We start from the raw sequence: 11,476 nt of genomic DNA, 5'->3' as shown, positions 1-11,476 counted from the left end.
TTAATATTAACCTCTCATTTCCTCTTATTTCTCTCATGCATTTGTTATATATTTTATTCATAATTCTCTCTTATTGTTTAAAAAGGAATTACAGTTTGTAGAAACTGTATTCTGTTTTATTTGTAAATGTTTTGCTGTTATAAATAAAAATAACAAAAAAATATGATGACGCCATGTAATCGGTCATCATGACTGCAGCAACTTTGAGTCCCGAAGTGTCCAGCTGTCCGTCTTGACGGCTCTGTTATCAACTCCGCCCCGCCTGCGCTCGGCTAATCTCGTTGATCACCGGCTGCAGCTGAGCTTCATGTCGAACGCACCTATAGATACAACCCTGCTGACCTACTTGATCTGGCATGTGATTGGTTAATACTCAATTGGCCTTGAGAGTTAACTTGCACTGGGAAAAAAATGTTTTAGAAAAAGCCACAATAAAAAAAGCAAACAGCAGTTTACACCGAGGGAAAAAAGTTTTCATTATTAAAAATAAAATTATATTATAATGAATTGAAATCATATATTGTATGCATTTGGGTCAGTTTTAATGCATTAATGAAGGCTATTTAAAGCTGGACCGACCGACGCAATAAACATGCATGTCGCGTTTGTTTAATTTATTATGCATGCGAAGACTTATTCTAAACCAAATTTGTTGCCGGATTCTTTTTATGGGAACGAGAGATAAAGTGCTTATGAAGTGCTTTGTCGGCCTCTGGTGGTTAACTGATGCAGAGCCGACGTCTGGGTCTGGGAGACACATTACTGTGGATGATGAGAGGTTCAGTTGCTTTACAAACCAGTTTTTACAGAGAAATAATGTTGTATTGGGAAAATAAGTTGACTTTAGCCATCTTCATTTGTTTTGTTGCTGTTGTTTTATAGGACTATTGATTGAAGCTTTTTTTTATTGTGGCTGCTGCATTTTGTAGTTAATGTTGATACAGGTATGTTGAGGTATTTTGATTTGAAACACATTTTAATTTTTTTTCCCAAGCCTGGTTAAAAGGTAATGCAAGAGTTATGTGTTGTTTTTGTAGAAGTTTCTCAGAGTTGCTTGGCTGAAGTCTTTGTGTAAAGATGCAAATGAGCATTGAAAACTCAATCCATACCGATGTCTCAATACACACAACTACATTCACTTATATAATAGTTATAGAAGATGTATACTGTTATACTGTGATATATTATCATTCGTTGAAAGGAACAATTTATAAACTTCACATTGAGGTTTTATTTGTGTTAAGTTCAGTCAATATATTGACATAAGCTAACTATTAGCAGAGTTTTAGTCATTTATTTATTACTGAACTTGTTCTTTATGTGAGTTTAGACTCCTTTATTTATCTTAAAGCACATGCAGCTTATTACTGGCTTCTGGAAGACTGTAAACACTTTGTTTATAAATTGTAACTATCAAAATGTAGCTTGTTTCTGTGCCAATTTTGTTTTCTTTCCTTTTTTTTTTTTAGTTGAACAGAACATGTGTGAGCAGCTCAGCTTTCCCGAAATCCTCTTATTCACCTGGTATGTATTAAAGATGTTTTTTCTCTCTATTTATTACTTGTGTTTGTGCACACAAATATGCATAGACATTCACAGAAGCATATATAAGATACTCTGACAAAACCTTTTCCTTTTAACACAGTAAAGCTATCACATACTGTGATGCATCTAAATATTTATAATTAGAAAATAATTACATCACTAGTAAATTTATTGTATAGGCAGTTTATACAGAATAATTCAACGACAAGAGTTCACTTTCATATCTACACAATGCATAACTTTTAACGTGATTAACCTGCTCCACCTACACCAACTACAGCATTTCTCAGACTTCTTTTTTCACTATGGTGTAATTACAGTGGTGAACATCACATACAACAACAACTGCACTTACCCCTGTAACTTGTTTGCAACAATGAATTTTAAATATCTGCGTCACATAGTCATTTAAATAAATGGATCATCATTGTGTGCGGTCATCTTTAGTAATAGTTGCCTGATCATTAACTGAATAGGACCGTTTAACATATAAGAAGTCCGTTGACAGGTATAGCTGTTCATGCCAATACCAACTTGATAGACTATTACATGAACATATTACATGAACAGGACCTGCCTAACATCTCTTAAGACAAATAAGCATAGTGTCTATAACAATACATGCTTGATTGCCCTGATCAATACAGTCGCTACATCTGAATGGTGTCTTTTCACACATTTTAAAAATAACAACTATTTGTAAGCGAAGTTCTTCACCAATACCAGTTTTATACCTCAAATAATTATACATGTGAGGCATCACAGTGGTGCAGTAGGTACCACTGATTGCCTCATAGTAAGAAGGTCATTGGTTTGAGTCTCAGCTGGGTCAGCTGACATTTTTGTTTGTGTGTTCTCCCCATGTTCGCATGAGTTTCCTCCAGGTGCTCTGGTTTCCCCCAAGTCCATAGGAACTGTTGAACCATACAGTGGCTGTTTTTTGCCCCTGTATTCTCTTTATTTGCATTCAGCAGAAACAGTTTTGAAACTAGTAGAGGATGAGTAAATGACAGAATTGTAATTTTTATGTGAACTACTCCTTTAATGCTTATGTAAGTAAAGGTAAATTAAATATTACTACAGATATTGCTAAAGAATGGCAGGAAACGTGGAACACAGATAATAAGAGACAACAACTCATGTGAAAAAAGAAACCCTATATAGGCCTATGAAGTTGTAGAAATAGAAGAGGTCATAATTATGAGGATGAGATTTGGACTCAGATATTAATAGAAAGTGTTGTAGACATACAAGTCATTATAAAGTGGATTAAAAAAAGTTAAGAAAATTTTAGATTTAAGGTTTGTGAGAGAGAGAGCAGACAAAGTGTAAAGTGAAAACCATGGGAGAAATGTATCATTAAGTCATGACTGCAACAGATAGTGGCAAAAAAGTTAAACAAAAAAGACTTTTATTTTGCCGTGGCGCGTGACGTCATCAGGCAGCGCCGCTTCGTCGCAGTGATTCAACTGGAGAAAGGTTTGTTTGCGTGATTTTTTTTCCCAAACCAGTTGAGCGCAAACCCCGCCCCCTCGCGAAAATCCCACCCCGCAGCGGTGACTCGCGTCTGTGGCTCGATTTCATTGGTCTAGCTATATCACAATGCAACGAACATACTATTTTTTAATATAAGACCTAAAATACGAAAGGTTAACAAAGCGTGTATGAAATTACAGGCAGTACAATCAGTCTATAGCTTTTATATAACGGCTGGGTTTAATGAATAAAAATTGTGCCTAAAATTCATGTAGTAAACAAACAGCATGTTAACAGAGAAAACTTTACTAAGTACAAAAAAACACACCCAAACATAATATTTATTTATTTAAAAACAGTTTTTATTATTAATAATTTTGTACAGCCCCTGCATGCAAACATAACTTGTCTAGTATAAAAACGTTAAATTGAATGACTGATTATGACAATATCTGGTATTAATTCAGAGAAGCTGCATAGTGTATGTGTATAATTTGTTGTCAAAATCCAGATATTTTGCTAAATAACCCGATTTTTAAACTAAAGAATGTAACATTTGTCCAACAATTACACATGCTTTATGGTCTGTATGAAATATGCTGTCAAATTCAAAAATATTTAAAATATGTTTAGGAATTAAGTTAAAAAAATAATTAAAAGGTTCTGTTAGACTCAAATTTAAAGTATTAAAAGATTTATTTTTGTTGTCTATGCTTTGAGATTTGTAGATATTTTTTAAATAATATTGAGTGATAAGCTGAAGCTGTGGATCTGTGAAGTGCCACGGCGGGTGGGCTGACCTGCACACAACAGTGAAAGACATGAAACTTCACCTTCATTGTTACAATTTGTCATAACAGAATACTACGCCATCAACATTCCAGCAATTATGGACCCAGCAGGACCTTAAGTTTGCCTGCATCATTGTAAATGTTCATTCAAAGACCACAAAACGGTCGGGCCTTTCAGCAAACTTTAGTTGATAATCATGACATCATCAACTCATCTACTACAGATTTTACAAATAGAGTATAAACAAATGAACCCTATCCCCACCTCCCAACCTACCCCCAACCCACCCACGCACACAAAACTAGCTAAACCAATCAATATCATTTATCAATTTGCTAATTTTTAAGGTTGATGTGAGTAATTCATTGCCACAGATTCTGACAATCGGTGGCGAACCCTGACAGCCTTTTTCCCACGGTTCCCTGTAGATTTGTTGTAATCATGGTCTGGACCAGAACTACTTATTCTGGGGCGCCCCGATATCAAATGCCGCCTAGAACCATTCTTGACAGTTCTTCGGGCCACTGCTGTGGGCTGACAGCCAATAATAGGACCTGGTCTTCTTGCAGCTCGTCTTAATGCAGATGCTCGTTTAGATGCAGACACTCCTTTACCAAAACTGTAAATTGCAGAGATTAGTTGGGCCGGGTTGTGCTGTATTTTTTTAAACTGCTTGGCCATTGCAGTTAAGGCATGACTGTAGTCTGTGTTTACAGCTAGTTCACCAAGCACTCCCAGCATTCGTCTAACAGGAGACTGAGGTGTAAATGCTGTTTAAACAGACAATAAAAACAATTAAATTCAAAAAGTATTTGCAACAAATACTTGGACCTGGAAAAAAAAACTGAGGTGTGTTAATTGAAACTAAATTATGCGACAGAAATGTGTTTCACATAAACTGAATACACCTGCGCAAACACTCCACTGCATGCCTTTAACTACCTAGTAGTTTTTGGTTGTTATATATTGTTATTATTTACATCCATTTACCTTTAATAGGTAATCTGTGATCTTGGCAGCACTTACCAAAAGGGTAAATAGTCTTCAGATGGTAAATTTGTATTTTTAGGTTGAACAGTAACAGTTTAAATGTACAGGAAACTCTTAATTGATTAAAAAATGCTGAACATTTTCTCCAGGGTGCAAACTACAAATAAGAGTAAAACTAAATATATAAATAACAGTAAATGCAAAAAGTAATGCAAGTAAAATGCAACAAAAAAAAAAAACTACTTAGAAAATCCTGGTTATTTGGGCTCAACTAAACATCCAGGCTTTATTGACTCACCTCCCTCTGTGTTACCCTGCACACAGGGTTGTTTAGAGAATGAGTCTTTTTGAGTATGCGTTGTTTCACACAATTCTGCAAAATTGTTGGAAGACGTGTCCAGCTGATGCAACTCTAAAGTTATACACACAGACAAAATGAAATGTTACAAGAGAATTTCTGTTCAATATGCTACCATTAGAAATAGACAAAGAACCCATAAAAATGCACCATGCCTCTCTTTATACCAACCATCATTTGGAGCATGAAGATGGTACTGATGATCAGTAGTAGAGGTTTCTTGCCTTATAAGCATGCCTATAAAAATTGTGTACAACTGTATTGTATACTACTGTATATTTGTGAGAATTTAGCATGTATAGTAAAGGTCAAGTCCCACTTGAATTTTCTTACCTTGAGCTAATGTGCTTGGTATTGGAATATTTTGCCGTAGAGGGTTTAAGAACTCAAGAGAAACTGAGGCTGTGAAGGTGATGAACAGCACATAATAATAATATTTAAATAATATTTAAATAATTGTATAATTAAAAAAATTAAGCTATTCAATGTCTAAGGACATTTTTAGCAGTTCAGCCCTCATTTCAGCTGTTGTGGGGAGAAAGTTGATGGAGGCCATTTTGTAATTTTGCACTACTGCTGCCTGGTGTTTACATGGTGCCCCATTATGGCCAGCTGGACATGTGCAGAGCTCAAACCCCATGTCCACTGTATATGATTGCCCTGATGTGGAGGATCTCACACAAAATGTCTTTTCACCAATCTATCAGTCACATGAAGACAAAAAAATACCCTAACAACTATAAGAATGCACAAAACACAGAATCATTCTCACAAAGACAGTCTTTGCAGACTTGTTTTAAAGAGTAAAGTCTTAAAGACACTGAGACACAAAAAAAAAAAAAACATATTGAATATTGAGATGCAGCCATCTTCGAATAGAACTAACAATTTTATAAAAGATTCATAAAATATATCTTACTTGAGAAATATCACAGGATGTGATATTGCTTTTTGTAGCAAGGAATCTTGAACGGTGGAATGCCTCCCAATGGCCAAGTGCAACATCAGTCACACGTGCTTCATAGTACATCTCCAGTCGAGTGATGAAAAGGTTGAACAATTGAGGCAGATTAAATGCTTTCGTCCTCTGAAGTATTTTGTCTTTCAAGACACGCATTGCAGCTTCCACATAGTTATTTGTTTGGTTTCCACGTGTTGGCAGGTCCTTCCTGTAGCTAAGAGCCCAACTCTTCCGTCGACTGTAAAGACTCTGTAGATAGGTCAGAAACTTGCTGTATCTGTAATGTAATTACAAATGAAATTAATAAATATAATAAACTTAAACCATCTAAAACATGAAAGTATCAGAATACAACTACAACACTTAAGCTACCTATTGCCGCCAATTATTATCTCTACCTTGTGGTCAAAGGGTTGGCAATGGCTTGCTGATAGAGTATTTCAACGGTACTCATTTCCCTGGCATAAAGCATGTCTTTTACTATGGTGAAAAGTGTCTGTCTGTCCTTCATCTCAACTTTGTGGTCTTTGTTCCACAACCACCGCCACACAGCCTGCAGAAGATGAAATATGCAGAGCAGTTGTGTGGCTTCAGGAAAAACCTGTGCTATAGCTCCCTTTTCTGCCTTTGAGTCATCTGTAAGAAACACACGAGGACCTGCCTCACCACGCCCTCCGAAGGCATCATTTTTCATTAAGGACTTCAGCAGCTCCAGTCCCTCACTAATTGTCTTCTCATCTTCTGAATGTGTTATCACTATCCCTAGAGGAAGTCCACCAGCACAGGTATGTGTAAGAAGGAGAAAGACTCTGCAGTCCTCCCGGTCCATGTTACCTGATGAATCCATAAAACACATTTCTCCACTATTGGAGAGACTGTGTGTTCGTTTCATTAAAGGGGAACAAATCGCTACAAGTGGTGTTCCTGCGGAGGACATTTGAAGCTTGCTGCAGGTGTCATTACAGGCTGCATTGTAAGATTCTACCTGTCTTTCCAAAGCTGCTAGCATTCCCTCACCACTTTGCTCTCCAAATTCTTGTTTGTTCAATTTTTGATAAAGTCTGCAAACAGAGGTGTTAAAAGTAAATATGTTTATAAGGTAAACGTATCTGGCTAAAAACATACTCAAGTATTTAAATTGTAATGTAATAAATAATTTAATTTAGAGTCATTTGCAGTGAATAGGCCTTTAACAGTGACAGAAGATCTAATTGGGTAATTGTTCAGAATTAATTTGAACTTTAACAGTGATATTTATACTAAACTGAACTAAACTGAATTAGTTTTAATTTGTATTTATAGCTACACCAATATGCTGTAATGTTTCACAATTTGAAATATTACTATGGCTTTTATTTCTTCATCTATGTCATTATATACACAACAAAAGCACAATAGAATAAAATCTATTTAATTGAATATAAATAGAAGTTATTTTTTCCCTGACAGGCATACAAAATATTGACTAGGAAATAAAACACAACAAAATGCAATGATACAGATCAAAAGCCATACTGTATGTATAGTGCAATAACAACAATTACAATTAAAATGTAGCACAGCAGAAATCACAAAATAATTGTTAACCACATAAATCAATACACCCTTGTCTGTAAAAGCTATTGATTTACACAGAGTAAAATGTAACATACCTGTAGCAAAACTGAAGGTCTGGGCAGATTGCACGGTTGGCTGAGGCATATACATACTTGTTGCCATGTTCAGCCAACAGATCACTTTTAATTACAGCCAGAGCTGATGTTGGGCTGTGCCCAATCTCAAATAATTGAGTCAGGGTCTCAACTACAGAGAACCCTACATCCTTGTGCCTCAGTGCCTCCGCAACAAATATGTTATGATTATGCACATTGTACAAGCGCACAGAGGTTGGGTAGTCGGGAATATGGGGATCATTGCTCCTAAAAAACAAAACCAAATCACACAAAGAAACTTTCAAAAACTTATTAATCCAATTTTGACACTTCTAACTCACCTACTTGATCCTCCCCTTTTGTCTACAGTCTTTACCAGAGTGCAGACCATTTTTGCCCCACAGCATGTATTTTTTGACAGCCGTCGTTGATTAGCCGTGCCTGATCGAACAGGAACATTGTGCTGGCACCTGTAATGAGCCTATGGAAAATATGAATGTTTAAATGTGTACAGAAGTGTGCACAAATGTTAGATATTTTTATTTTACATTCACAAATATCAAAGGGTCACAACAATGATGCAGCAGTATTCTAAGATCTGTCAGCAAATTATATAGGAAATCTGTACGACATTTATGTAGACTTTGTTCTCAGATTCATTCATTATTTTGATAAAGTACTTTTACATAAAAATCCCCTCAGATGAGATGTGAAAGTTTACTTTATTCTATAAAAGCAAGGTTTTGATGTTTTTGTGAGTATCCACAAATAAAAAAAAGTTACTGCTTTGAATAGTCTTTCTCTTATCTTTATGACCAAAATGACAGAATATTTGAAGATTTTCACTGCCATTAGAAAAAAAGACACACACACACAAGCATACCTGCATGTTTGTCGATATCATGGGTTAAAGCTTTTATGCAGTAAATCTATGATACTTTTAATAATCCAGCATTTAAATCAAATTAATAAATGCCCATCATCACAAAATGATCCTCAAAATAACAGACAGGTATGCAGGCTGTAAATCACTTAATGTCTCAGAAAGTTGTATGTTTATCAATGAGGACTGTCATCAATATGAACATTGCAGCTATTTTATCTGCACAGACTTGTTTCCAGGTGGGCTGTAGCCTCACAGAAATCCTGTATATTTAAACCAATCAGAGGACAACTGAGAATCTTCAAAAGTGTTTCCAGAAAAGTGTGCTGTATGCATCAGAAGTTGCTTGGCATGATATCTGAGGCTGAGACTATATGATTTCAGAATCACTTTGGCTGTGTATATAAAAATCTATCTATCCATTGGACCTGTCCTAGGTTTATACAAATACTGGAGCCATCACAAGAGTAAAAATGTCACTGGACTATTACAAACCATTTTAAAAGTCAGGGTTAACTAATATTTTTAACTGGCACACTAAAGCTAAATATATTAATAAACATCTCAGTTTGTGTGAAGAATCTAAAATGTTTTGAACAGTAGAATTATGTATGTTTAAAATATTTACTGCAATGTTATTTTCAGTGTACTACATTTATATAGTGTGAAAAAGAATGAACTGATTTCACATTACCTTATAAAGCACACGTTGTCCCTTTTTAGGTTTCGTCACTGCCACTCTCCAACTCACTCCTGATGACCCACTAAGCTTTTTCACCCATTCCTTTACTTCATAAATGTCTGTCAATGCAATTCTTAGAATTGCTTCAAAACTTGTGTGGTCCAAATGTGATTCACTGTTTGTACTGGCTAAGCGATAGGTGCAAAAGTGGTATTTATACCCAGGAGACAACCAGTTCTGTAAAAGTAAAAATAATTTACCTGAAAGACTGTTCACCCATAAGCATTTAAACAATTAACAATAGGCCAAGTTTATTACAACAATAATAATAATAATTTAAAAATCTAATTTCTAAATGCTGTTCAAACGTTTGAGATCAACATTATCATTAGTTTTTTTGTTCATCAAGGCTGCATTCACTTTAATAAAAATACAGAAAGCTGCATTATTCAGAAATGTTAATGGAATTTTATATTTCAATGTAAATCAATAATTTATTCTGAGTTTTCTGAAAAGCTGAATTTTCAGCATTATCACTATAGTCTTAAGTGTCACATCATAGTTCAGAAATCATTATAAATGCTGATTTATTGTCATTGTTGGAAACAGTCTAAACAAATTAGTTTTCAGTCAATAAGAAACGCATTATTTTAACTTCTAATAATAATTCACAATATCACAGTTTTTCATTCTGTATTTTGGAAGAATAGAAAGCATCCTTCTATAAACAAGATTACAATTCTTGCTGGTCCCAAACTTTTGAAAGACTGTGTGTACTATATTTGTGTGTTAAATGAAAAAACAATATGTTTTTTTTTTACCTTTAGATCGACAGCTTGGTCTTCACCACTACATAAGCAATCATGCTCTCCTGAGGGCGATCAAAGATAATAACATAAAGACAAAAAAATTAATTAAAACTATAAAAAAAGAATAAAAACATACACTCACATCTCCAAGTATTAAATTACTAATATTACACATTATCAAAAAGAAGTGTTTACCGTTTGTCAACGACGGATCCATCAACGACGACCTTGATTGATGTGTGCACTCTGAACTTCTTTCTCAGGCCACAAGTAACAACGTTGACCAATGAAATCGAGCGTGTCCTAGCTGCGGGGTGGGGTTTGCGCTTAACTGGTTTGGGGGAAAAAATCACGCGCCGCATCTGGCCCGCTTGATTCGCCCGAGTCCGGCAGCCGAAGTTGGGCCGAGGGGTAAGTCTCCGGCAGGCGACAATCTAGCCGGAACTGGCCCAAGTGTATTTTGCTATCTGGGTTATGTAATAAAATATTAATTTAAATTAAGATTTATTAAACCTGCCATTTATTTAAAGTTGCGCTTGTAACGTCAGTTATGTAACTTTTTTTTATCATCTTGCCGTATGGTTTTTCGTGGCCTCCTGTGATAGATGTACCCATCTGATGAACACTTCAGAATGTGGACAGAAGCAGTAGGAGATTTCTCGCTTTCTCTTTCACGAGTTTATACGGATACGACGTGGAATAGTGCACGCAAATCTGAACGCCTTGAAAAAGTCGTAGCGCTACCGGTTGTTGTCAACAACAAACTCTTCCGCCTTAAAGCTCCGCCTATGCTGGTTGATTGACACCTCATTTGCATTTGATTTATCATTTGCGATGTCTGTTTGAGCATTTGATTCACCATTTGCGATGTCAGTTTTAGCATTTGATTCACCATTTGCGGAGTCGTTTAAGGATTTGATTCACCATTTGCAGAGTTGTTTGAGCATTTGATTCACCATTTGCAATGTCGGTTTAAGGATTTGATTTATAGTTTGAGCATTTGATTCACCATTTGCGATCTCAGTTTGAGGATTTGATTTATCATTTGCGATGTCAGTTTGAGGATTTGATTTATCATTTGCGATGTCAGTTTGAGGATTTGATTTATCATTTGCGATGTCAGTTTGAGGATTTGATTTATCACTTGAGGAGTCGGTTTGAGGATTTGATTCACCATTTGCAAAGTCCGTTTGAGCATTTGATTTATCATTTGCAGAGTCAGTTTGAGCATTTGATTTATCATTTGCAATGTCGGTTGGAGCATTTGATTTATAGTTTGAGCATTTGATTTATCATTTGATCTTTTAAGCATTTGAATTTTCATTTTA

Source organism: Danio rerio, chromosome 4 (assembly GCF_049306965.1).
Source record: "Danio rerio strain Tuebingen ecotype United States chromosome 4, GRCz12tu, whole genome shotgun sequence".
Taxonomy (NCBI): Eukaryota; Metazoa; Chordata; class Actinopteri; order Cypriniformes; family Danionidae; genus Danio; species Danio rerio.
Note: the sequence above shows the minus strand (reverse complement) of the source record.